The sequence below is a fragment of the Diadema setosum genome, chromosome 21, assembly GCF_964275005.1.
Source record: "Diadema setosum chromosome 21, eeDiaSeto1, whole genome shotgun sequence".
In the NCBI taxonomy this organism is placed as follows: Eukaryota; Metazoa; Echinodermata; class Echinoidea; order Diadematoida; family Diadematidae; genus Diadema; species Diadema setosum.
Window position 1 is genome coordinate 15,268,184 of NC_092705.1, and position 13,677 is coordinate 15,281,860.

The following is a 13,677-nucleotide window of genomic DNA, read 5'->3' on the forward strand; positions in this document are numbered from 1 at the left end:
CAATGAAGATATCTCGAGCCATTTGCGAGGTATGGAGAAAAAAGATGACATTTTGATATCTTTACTTAACCTTTGACCTTTGACCTTTAACCTCATGACCCCAAACTTTTTGTGGAGAATCTCCATTTGGTAGTACATGTACATATACACTAAGTTTCAAGAAAATATCTTCAGGCGTTGCATAGATATGGGGGAAATACTGAAATTTTGAGCATTAAGACCTTGACATTTGACCTTGAGCATGTGCACCCGAAAATTGTGGGCACTCTTTCGCCCACTTATACAATACATGCCGAGTTTCGTTAGGATACTTCGAACGTTTTTTTAAGTTACGCTCTCCTCAAAATTTATTAGAGACGGAAGGACAGACGGAAGGACAAACGGAAGGACGGATGGACGGACGAACGGAATACCCGAAAACATAATGCCTCAGGTGACACTTCGTGGCGGAGACACAAAAACTAAAAAATGTCAATAATAGTGATGATGGTGATGATGATATTGATAATGATAATAATGATAATGATAATAATGATAATAATAATAATAATAATAATAATAATAATAATAATAATGATAATGATAATAACGATAATAATAATAATAATAATAATAATAATGATAATGATAATAACGATAATAATAATAATAATAATAATAATAATGATAATGATAATAACGATAATAATAATAATAATAATAATAATAATAATAATAATAATTATTATTATTATGATAATAATCATAACAATGTCTGTGAATGTTCTCCGTCATCCAGGTAAAGTATCTCATGAACTATAGCGATAAATCTGGTCAACTGGACTTACTTGAAATCTGGAGTAGCGACGTTTCACGTCAGGCCTGTCCTGGTCAACAACCATCTGCCGCCAAAGATCAGTCGGCCTGATGAAGCGTCCCGCAGAGGACGTGAAACGTCGCTACTTCAAATTACAAGTAAGTCCAGTTGACCAAATTTACCGATATAGTTCATGAATAATAGTAATAATGATAATGATAATGATAATAACAACAACAATGGTAACAATAATAATGACAATAATAACAATAATAATGACAATAATAATAATAATAATAGTAATAATAATAATGATGATAATAATGATAATAGTGGTGGCCACTTGTACAAGTGTATAGCGCTCATGGCGCTTCAAGATTGAAAAGATAGGTATATACATGTATAGCTGTTTAAACATGACAACAACAGTAGAAATTGGCAAACAGCAAACAAACATATAACAACAAAATACAAAAAAAAAAAAATACAATTGTCCGGAACGTAAATGAGACCAATTACAGTCCTCAGTGTGAGAGGAACAGATACGTTCTAAATTTGAATTTGAATATCTTTGTAAATGGCTGTTGCCTTAACTTGATTGATAACTGATTCCACAATATTGGTTCTATAACGGAGAAAGCACGATCACCCCATCCGGGTGTTTTACTCTGGGTGTATGTAGTAACAATTCATCTGATGCTGAACGTAGAATTTGTGTCGGATTGTATTTTTGATCAGAGTTACTTAGGTATACGGGGGAAAAAGAATGAACTGTATGATGTGCTAATAACAGAATCTTGTCGTGGTGAAATGTTGTGTTTAATTTCTGATTATGGCGCTTTTGCGGTTGTTGAATCGTTGTCCAAAGTTCGTCGCTTCCCCGATGTAGGCAGCCATTGTTTGAATATAACCTGTACACTACGTTCTTGCTGTTGCTGTCCGCTGACGTCGGACAGAGGGTGTGGCCGGATCCAAGTTTGATTTATGCATCTGTGATTAGATGGTTGCATATCTGACATCGGTTGTTCCCAAATTTTTGGTTTCCAGTAGGTCTGATTGCTTTTTGGGCTTAGACACAAATGCATTCAATAGGCACGGTGTCTCACCCCCTAAATTTAATATCAACGCTAAATATAATATCGACCCTAAATGTATTACACCTTAACCCTAATTGTAATAACAATCTTAAATGAAATACATTTTAACGCCAAATGTAATAATCGAGTCAACCCTAAATGTAATACATTTTAACCCTAAATGTAATATCGCCCCTAAGTGTAATACATCTTAACTCTATATGTAATAAATGTCTAATAAATGTAATAACAACCCTAGATCTACAAATCTATACATTTTAACCCTAAATGTAATAACGGCGCTAAATGTAATAATCCAGTCAACCCTAAATGTAATACATTTTAACCCTAAATGTATTAAGCGGAGACAACCATAAATGTAATAAAATCGACCCTAAATGTAATACATCTTAACCCTAAATACAATAACGACCCTAAATGCAATACACCTTAACCCTAAATGTAATATCGATCCTAAATGTAATAACGACCCTAATTGTAATACACCTTAACCCTAATCTAATGTAATAACGACCCTTAATGTAATACATGTCAACCCTAAATGTAATATCGACCCTTAATGTAATACTTTTTAACCCTAAATGTAATATTGACCCTAAATGTAATACATCTTAACGCTAAATGTAATAACAACCCTAAATGTAATACAATTTAACGCGAAATGTAATAACTATCCTAAATGTAATTCATGTCAACCCTATTAGATGTAATACATTTTAACGCTAAATCTAATTACGACGCTAAATTTAGTACACCTTAAGCTTTTAAACTGTAATCACACCCCCTAAATGTATTACATTAACGCTAAGTATAATAATCGAGTGAACCAAAACTGTAATAACCAGAGACAACCTTATCAAAATATATAGCATGTCAATCCTAAATGTAACACTTTTTGACCCCTCAATCTAATATCCATCCCTTTTCTGTATGAGATACTAGGATTTCGAATGAATTATGTTAAAAGGAGCTTTAGTGGTCGTCAGTTTTATCATGCAATAGGCAATGGCAAAAGCACATTGAATTTATTCTTGGTTTTCTCATACAGCTTTTTCGGCCTTCCAAATTGCAGCATAACATGTATCCATTACTCCACGTTCTGCAATTGATATCATTATCGAGTCAACAGTTCAGGCTTCGCTCAAAGTAAGTTTGCCTTACTCAAACATTCATATAACATAGAAAAGTCAATGATAAAAATGGTGATTCAAAGATGATAAAAAATACATCTATTTCCTTTTGCTTTATGGGCAATTTTGAATTTATTTCGTGTGCCCTCCCCACGACCAATTGCCCCAGTGTCGTGTCAATAAGTATAGCAGTGATTGCCAGGAGTAGTGAACAATGTCATGAGGCTAATATTTCGGACAGTGATTTAAGCCCTGTCAATGTGTGGCAGATATTTCGCTATTGAAAGGCTATATAGATAATGATGGTTCATAAAAATTTGGCGACATCTTTCTAAATCTTTCTAATTTCTAATTTTCTAAATCTACCAGTGCTCGCTCTATCATCCAGTTTCATCAGTAGGCATATGTGTTTTTTCTTGCAATATTATTCACATTCAGAATTTCCTTGTAAAGAATTTTTGCCCATTTTTTCTTTTTCTTAAAAACTGTAAAAAATCATGAACACTGAATGAAGATTGGAATACAAAATGTTTGTGTGATTGTAAGATAAAGGTAATAGATTGAAAAACTGTCACATGGACCTAGGAACTAATAAGACAAACAACAAAACAAATCTAAGCAACTATTGCTGCTCTTGAATGCTATAGAAGGTTTCGTCATATCCCCTACCCCCTGACCTTTTGCCCAATATTCTGCGTTGATTACGCTCTCTATATTATAATGAGGTGTATTATGTTTAGGGTCGTAATTACATTTAACGTTCTGAAACAACATAATTTTAGTACAAATTCTCAGTTTAGTTTTCGTAAGAAGCCACTCATGCTCTCTCAAGTTTCGTTGAAAGAGTGGCTCATGGAATTGACCACCACTCTCATATTTGATTAGCATTTTCTTGGACTTCTCCAAGGCCTTCGATACAACTAATGATATTTTGCTTTTCAGTTATCACATTATGGGATTCGTGGGAAGGCCTTGGAGTGGTTCAAGAGTTATTTATTTAATAGAAGACAGTTTGTCAAAAAAAAAATGATAACTCATTGATCAGAGAAGTTAAGGGTCCAGTTTACCTTTGGGAGCAGTGATTTCAAAGATGTTCAAGATATCACGTTTGATGCGTATGTATAGGTCTGTTGTATCACAAAACATCCTGCCATATACGATTTTCGCAATAAAGCCTAAAATATTAGGAGATATCAGTGTTTTTCTCAATAAACCGTAACTGTAGACGGTTTAGTCTGAAAATGATTTACCATAACTATTGTTCACAATTTGTGAATTTTAAAAACACTTAACATCGATTATACAGATTCAAATTTTTTACAGTGGTTGTTTCTATCTCTAACTCACATTTTGGGTTTGGGTTTTTGTTCATCTGCAAATGGTAAATTTTGCCTTTAAAAAATGAATGAATAATGTTAAAAGGAGCTTTCGTGGACGTCAGTTTCATCATGCAATAGGCAATGGCAAAAGCGCATTGAATTTATTCTTGGTTTTCTCGTACAGCTTTTTCGGCCTTCCAAATTGCAGCATAACATGTATCCATTACTCCACGTTCTGCAATTGATATCATTATCGAGTCAACAGTTCAGACTTCGCTCAAAGTAAGTTTGCCTAACTCAAACATTCATATAACATAGAAAAGTCAATGATGAAAATGGTGATTCAAAGATGATAAAAAAGACATCTATTTCTTTTTGCTTTATGGGCAATTTTGAATTTATTTCGTGTGCCCTCCCCACGACCAATTGCCCCAGTGTCGTGTCAATAAGTATAGCAGTGATTGCCAGGAGTAGTGAACAATGTCATGAGGCTAATATTTCGGACAGTGATTTAAGCCCTGTCAATGTGTGGCAGATATTTCGCTATTGAAAGGCTATATAGATAATGATGGTTCATAAAAATTTTGCGAAATCTTTCTAAATCTTTCTAATATAGTAAAGTAAAGTACAAATTCTCAGTTTAGTTTTCGTAAGAAGCCACTCATGCTCTCTCAAGTTTCGTTGAAAGAGTTGCTCATGCAATTGACCACCACTCTTTGATTAGCATTTTCTTGGACTTCTCCAAGGCTTTCCATACAACTAATGATATTTTGCTTTACAGTTATCACATTATGGAATTCGTGGGAAGGCCTTGGAGTGGTTCAAGAGTTATTTATTTAATAGAAGACAGTTTGTCACAAAAAAAAAAGATAACTCATTGATCAGAGAAGTTAAGGGTCCAGTTTACCTTTGGAAGCAGTGATTTCAAAGATGCTCAAGATATCACATTTGATGCGTATGTATAGGTCTGTTGTAATACAAAATATCCTGCCATATACGATTTTCGCAATACAGCCTAAAATATTTGGAGATATCAGTATTTTTCTCAATAAACCGTAACTGTAGACGGTTTGGTCTGAAAAAAATCTATCATAACTATTGTTCACATTTTGTGAATTTTAAAAACATTTAACATATATCGATTATACAGATTCAAATTTTTACAGTGGTTGTTTCTATCCCTAACTCACATTTTAGAACAATCTTAAAGCACTAATGCTGGGTTTTTGCTTCATCTGCAAATGGTAAATCATGCCTTTAAATATGGGGTTCCTCAGGAAAGTCTGTTAGGGCCATTGTTATTCATTATTTATATCAATGATTTTTTTTTTGTCATGTATCTGATGCTCTTTCATTTATACATTTTGGCAACGATACTAATGTATGTCTAGTTCACAGTGATATTGATGTCCTTGTACAAAAAGTTAATAGCGAATTAAAGACAGTAACAAATTGGGTTAGAGCTAATAAGCTCTCGTTGAATGTTCAGAAAACGAAATATATGCTTTTTAGTAATGCTGTTGGCACTTTAAGTACAGACATAGTTTGGGATGACACTCCTTTAGAAAGAGTTTCACATTTTAAATTCCTTGGTGTTATTGTAGATGAGAAACTTTCTTGGAAATTGCATATCGATTATATTTGTAATGTAATTTCACGTAATATAGGCGTTATTAATAGACTAAACTTGTGTTTACCTAAAAAACATTACTTATGTTATACTTCTCATTGATATTGCCTTACCTCAATTATGGAGATTTAGCACCAAACGCACCAAAATTTGTTGGATAGAGTGTTCCTTTTGCAAAAGAAAGCTCTTCGTGCCATTTGTTATTCTCCCATGCGTTCTCATATAGATGCACTGTTTGCTTCTAATAAGTTGTTACAAATTAGAGATTAGTTTGTATTCAATTTAGGACAATTTATGTACATGTATAACAATAACTCTCTTCCTGATGTTTTCCATTCCATGTTCCTAAAAAAAAAAAAACCCAGTCATTTCATGAATATCCAACTCGACGTTCTAATGAATATCATTTACCTCTTTTTCGTACGATTTTAGCCAAGAACACATTTGTCTTTACTGGCCCAAGTTATTGGAATTTCCTGCATCCCGATATTAAAAATGCCCCCTCTATACTCATTCAAAATGAAACTGAAATGTTTTCTATTACAATCTTATAATTCTACTGAATTGAACTAACCAGCTGTTATAACTCATTATCTAAGAACCTACGTCTTCACGTATTGATTGTAAGTATACTTTAGCTCCTGTATTTTATACTCATATAATGCTACAATATTTCTCCGATTATATCTCTATTGCCTTGTTCTTTCTCGCGTTACTTTTTTCCACTCTCTCAACATACTTCTTACGAGATCGCTGTCTCTGTTGAACGTTTTTGTCTGTTCTGTTCTTTTCTATTATGTTTGCTTTGCCTCATTTTGTCTCATCTCATAGTCAACTCTCCGTTGTACTGTTACTCCTACTCCAGTCTCGTTTCATATTTATATGTATGTATATCTGCCTGTTTTGTTGATCTCTCTTTCTAGTGGGCTTCCAGACGTTTTCTTTGCTCTCAACTAATGTTTTTTTTTTTTTCTCTGAGGTGCCCACATTCTACAAGCTTTGTTTTTTTAGTGGGTCCCTCCATTTTTCGAATTTTGCATACTGTTTAGTTACTTCTAATCATTTGAGTTTTATGATAGAGTATAATTATTGTATGGTAGTACAATCATTGTACATTCATTTCATGTTACATATAAACGCACCTTAATTTCTGTTACCCCCCCCCCCCAAAAAAAGGTGATGTTTATATGTTTCTGTCGAAAAATGAAATAAAACATTGAAATTGAAATTGCAATTTGAATTGAACATTAGAATGTATTACATTAGATAGGGTTCATATAAATTACTTTTATTATTTTGATTACATTTTGCATTAAAATGTATTACATTTAGGGATGTTATTACAATTAGGGTCGATATTACATTTAGCGTCAAGATGTACCTCATTTAGGGTCGATATTGCATTAACGGTTGAAATGTATTACATTTAGTAGGGTTGTTATTACATTTAGGGTTGTTATTAAATTTAGGGTTAAGGTGTATTACATTTAGGGCCTTTTTTTACATTTAGCGTTGAAGATGTATTACATTTAGGGTCGATGTTACATTTAGGGTTGTTATTACATTTAGGGTTGACATGTATTACATTTAGGGTTGTTTCGATTATTACATTTAGGGTTAAAATCTATTACATTAAGGGTTCTTATTTCATTTAGGGTTAAGGTGTATCACATTTAACGTCGTTATTACATTTAGCGTTATAATGTATCATGTTTAGGGCCGTTATTACATCTAGGGTTGACATGTATTACATTTAGGGTCGTTATTACTTTTCGGGTAAAGAAGTATTACATTTAGGGGGTAACTTGTATATATTACTTTCAGGGTTGTCTCCGGGTATTACGTTTAGGGTTGACTGGATTATTACATTTAGGGTTAAAATGTATTACATTTAGGATTGTTATTACGTTTGGGGTTACGGTGTATTACATCTGGGGTCGATATTACATTTAGCGTTGATATTACATTTAGGGGTGATGAGAGCTACAGTTTATTTATTTATTTATTTATTTTTTTGTATGGAAGTTGTTAATCATTTCCTCACTTCACTCCACCTCCACGACGAACTTCACGAATGACTTCACGAATGGAATGTATACCAAAAAAAAAAAAAAAAGGATCCAATTCTATCGAACATTAAAGTTTTACGTGTTTTCGCAGAAGTTATCACATTAAACCGAAAGTGTAGCTGAAATGAAAGCTACAGTTTATTTTTTTTTTTTGTATGGAAGCTGTTAATCATTTCCTCACGTCACTCCACCTCCACGACGAACTTCACGAATGGAATGTATTCAAAAAAAGGATCCAATTCTATCGAATATTAAAGTTTTACGTGTTTTCGCAGAAGTAATGTTGAAGAAGGTGTCATTGACTCACAACTTTGTCATTGGTTTGTGCATACAAGTTGCCATGGTTTAGCAAGTAAAACCGTTGATGCTTGAAATAAAAATTGCTAGGCTATTGATGTACCATACCAACTTGTGGATAATTACCGTTTGTTATACTTAGGGGTATTTCAATGGGAGCGTCATGAGATTATGAATATCTGCTATTATGAACAGCACGTGAGGTTGCTTCTTTTGTAACTTTCTTCTTTTTTTTTTGAAAAAAAAAAACCACATTTCAATTTTGTCTAACCCCACACAGTCTTAAAATAAATTCCCTTTGTATCACGTGCATTCTGAAATTGAAATGTAATCGAATTTCTCGCAAACGGGAACTTACATTCCATGTTAGAGTTGATATTCATTAGATTCTGAAAGGCGCAGTCGTGTGTTGCGTATGTGAGCATAGCTATGTTTATGTGCATTCTGAAATTGAAATGTTATCGAATTTATTTATTTTAAGACGATGTGGGGGTAGACAAAATTGAAATGTTTTTTTTTTTTTTAGTCAATATTTTGGTTGGGAAACGTTTGTAAATTATCTTCTTCGCACATTGACAACATTACAGTCTCGGTAGTTGTACTTCGCAAAATCGAAATTTGCATGCATCGAAATTGTCGAAATTCCCTTGTCATAATTGACTAAGCTCTTGATATCTATTGATACACTTACCAAGTTTCTGTTAGTTCTCTGACAAAAACAAACCAAACCTAGAACATTAAAAAAAAACCCGCACAAATCAGGAAATTTAATCACGCAAAGCAACACTCAAAGAGATGGTTTAGGCTTTTGAGATGTAGGGTGCTAGGACATGCTTTTTAAGCTGTAAGAATAACTTTCTTTTTCTTTCATGCTGAAGTCCCATTTACCTGTAGTGTATGAACATTCTTAAAGCTATTGTGAAAATGCTCCACAGGTGTTCTAGTGCAATAGAGTGCATTAATGTTTAGATTACTTACACATAAAAATGTTTATGCAGTTCTGGTTTGTCGCAGTATCTGCTAAAATGATGAGCATTGCCATGATTGTGGAAAGCCCTGAGCGGTCTGTGATGAAGGAGATTAGTCTGGGTGCCAAATTTTGGGGCTTAACCTTGTTTTGCCCTCTGTCCCATATCTTTTAATGGTTTTTATCCTATTTTGAGGTTGCTGAATCCGAATCTGGATGATGCAACTCTTGCATCCTTGAGGGCTTTGAGATATTCATGATGGCCCCAAAATGGGAAACCAAACTGAAAATTCCTATGTATATTTCCATCTGAATAATGAAAATTGAAAATAATTGGTGGTTGTGCGCTATTTCGAGGGTGCTTGTGGGTTTTGATATATTCAAGATGGCTGCAAAAATGGCGGCCAAAACCGGAAATTCCTATATATTTCCATCTGAATGGTGAAAAATTAAAAACAATATTGGTGGTTTTGCTGTATTTCGAGGTTGCCGAATCGAAATCAGCATGATGCAGCTCCTACATCCTTAAGGAGTTTGAGACATTCAAGATGGCCGCAATAATTCTGAATGCAGAATTATTGTTGACCCTGAGGAAGACGAATGTATCGTCGAAAATTTAGTCTGAATAAATAGCATTGTTGGACTGTCAAAATGCATTACCACTCTACTTCTTCATCTTTTCTTTACTGGTACCAACAAGCGGACAACAAGTATCATTATATATATATATATATATATATATATATATATATATATATAAGTTATTTATTTATTTCTAATCTTTTGTCAGGGTAGTCCATTCACCAATAAATAGTGGTCTTCCATGGAGCCCTGAATAATATTGATGAACATATGTACATTAAATAGCAAAACGTATATACAGAAGATGACATAATACAGTGTAGATACATACCAGCATACTGTACATTGCAAAGTAACATAAAAAAGTACATAAGAGTATACATAAGAGTATATTTTTAAAAAGCAAGTAAACACTTTTTCGAGTTCATATTTTTTGTAGAAGATTTTGATGAAAATTAATGTATTATATACCATATAAAAGGTAATTTAATTGCCTATCAAGTTAGTAGGTTGATACAAAGGGAAATTTTACGCATGAGTGAACACATTCATTTTTGCCCGCCAAGATACAAAAGTAAAAATTGCAACATTTGACAAGTTGTCTTTCATTTGGTAATGCCCTTCAAGATAACAATGACAATAAAAAGCCTTTTTAAAACAATGATAGACATAAATGAAATAGCATAAACAAGTTTTTGTTCTCTTTATCTCTTTATAATCTCAAACAGAAACAAAATGGGAAATTAAAGGAGGAAAATGAGAATTTCTTGTCAGCTTAAATTTCAAACGACATGGGGAGTAATGGCATGAAGATGATTAAATAAACAAAATTTCCTTATTTTAGTCTTTTCAATTAGTAAGTCAAAGATTCATGACATAAATCTAAGAACCAAATATCATTTACAATTCTCCTAATTTGAAAACAAATTTGAATTTCTACGATTTTTGTTAATATTTCCTCGTCTCTTATTTCATTTGAATTTTGGCTTGCCCCAAGATTCTTCTTTTTTCTCCCTCATTTTTTGCCTTTATTGATATTTGGGCGTCAAAGATATTGTAGAGATCAAAGGTTCATTTTTGCAACTCAAGTCCATGTGTCTAATTGTGTTAAATTTGTCTTTTGTTCCCATTGTTGCATGGAGGAGCACTTGCGCATGAATGACAACTCGTTCAATTTTGCAATTTTTGCTTTTGTGCCTTGGAAGAGAAAAACAAAGGTGTTCACTCATGCGTAAAGTTTCCCATTTTATTTTTATAGACCTACTAGGCCGATAGCCAATTAAATAACCTTCAATATGGTACATAATACATTAAGTTTTAGCCAAATATTCTATGAGAAATATAAACTTGAAAAAGTGTTTACTTTCTTTTTTTGCTGAGTGTATATATATATATTATATATAATGGATTGGAAGAGGTTCATCGTGGTGAAGAATGAATGAAGAAAGTAATCAGTTGTCTCTCGATGTGCAAACGTTGAGAGGTTGCGACGTTTCGACTGCAAACTGCTAGTCTTCGTCAGGCATATATATATATATATATATATATATATATATATATTCGTATATATATATATATATATATATATATATATATATATATATTCGTATATACACTTACACATACACACACTTATAAGAGTGTGGCATGTATACAATATTCGGTCTGAAAATGTGGTGCATTGTACATGTACAGGGAATCGGCACTAGTTTACATGAATACCATTTAATCTATGTGTGTAGATTGTCTAACTCATAATGAATTCTGTTTCATAGAAATAATCTATTCCTTGCTAGTTGTCAGATGTACTTCACATAAGTAGGCTTATTGTGTGAGTACATGTATATTGCATCCTGAAATCACTTCCATCACTTCATCGCAGTACATGTAACACACTGAAGACTTAAAGGACAAATCCGCCTTCATATACATAAGGATTGAGAGAATGCAGCAATATCACTAGAACACATCAGTGAAAGTTTGAGGAAAAATCAGACAAACCGTTCAAAAGTTCAGTTTCAGTGTCACCATTGCTTAATGAGAATACTACTATAGTGTATGACATCACATGCATAGAACAATATAAGGAAAATATAAAGACAGTTCCCTAAAATTTCAATTTTTAAAAAAAGTACATATTCCCTCGACTCGCTACTGACATATGTTTAGGGGTAATATCATTCCCCCTGCCTTCTGAAAAAGGCAAGTCAAGTACTTTATTATTATGCCAGAAAAGTGAAAATACAGTTAAACTCGCATAAGTCGATCTTCTCGGGACTGAGCAAAACACATCGACTTAGGCGAGTTTCGACTTGTACGTAAGTCGAAAAAAAATCGACTTAAAGTTACACCACACGTACATAATGTATAATGTACATGTATGTTGTCTACTCTGGAGCCGAGAGCTGGAGCGGTGTGCCCGATATTTGCCCTTCAGCAAGACACTTTATCCACATTGATGCAGGCCAGGTCTCCACACTAACTTTTATTTTGGTGGCCCCAAAATGATTGATTTTTATTTTTTGGTGGCGCGAACAAAAAAAAAAAAGAAAACAAGCAAAACTAAATCGGTCCTACGTTCGGTCCGAAAGTTACCGTTATTTATTTCTGATTGTAAAAGCAATCATCCACCATTTACAAGTATTTCAACACCTTCCGGAGCCGAATGTTGCCGTTAATCATTTTCAAATGTAAAAACAAGCAACCGACATTCATTCTAGGATCTTACGGAGCTGAATATCATCCTTATTCATTTCCGAACGTGAAAGCACACATCCGCTTTTTATTTCATCATCTAAATGAGCCGATTGATACCGTTAATCATTTCCAAATGTAAAAGAAACAATCTGTTACTTATTTTAGCATCGTACGGAGCAGAATATTACCGTTATTCGATCTCCAAATTCAAAAGCAAACACCCGACATTTATTTTATGATCGTAAGGAGCCGAATGTTACTGCTATCCACTTCCGAAAGTGTAATGAATCATCTGACATTTATTTTGGCATCTTCAGGAGTCGAATGTCACATGCTATTTACTTTCGAACGTAAAAGCGAACTTTAGGCAATTATTTCATCATCGTACCGAGTTGAATACCATAGTTATTCATTTCCGAACGCCAAAGCAAACATTCAACATTTATTTTAGCATCTTCCGGAGCTGAATGTTATTGCTATTTACTTTCGAACATAAAAGCAAACATAAGACATTCATTTTATCATCGGACGGAGTTGAATACTATTGTTATTCATTTCCGAACGTTAAAGTAAATATCAAACATTAACTTAACCATCAAACGCAGCTAAATGTTACTGTTATTCATTTCGAAATTTAAAAGCAAACATCCGACAGTTATTTAGCATCGTATGGAGAAGAATATTACTGCTATTCACTTCCGAACGTAAAAACAATCATCTGACATTTATTTTAGCATCTTCTGGAGCCGAATGTTATTGCTATTTACTTTCGAAAGTAAAAGCAAACACCCGACATTTATCTCATCGTCGTACGAAGGTGATTATTATTGTTATTCATTTCCGAACGTCAAAGGGATAATTCGACATTTACTTTAGCATCTTCCGGAGCTGAATGTAATTGTTATTTACTTTCGAACGTAAAAGTAAACATCCGGCATTTATTTTATCATCTTATGGAGTTGAATATCATTATTTTTCATATCCGAACGTCAAAGCAAACATTCGACATTTATTTCAGCATCTTCCGGATACTTTTTTTTTTATCCTTATTCATTTCCGAACGCAAAATCAAATCTCTGACATTCCAAAAGTA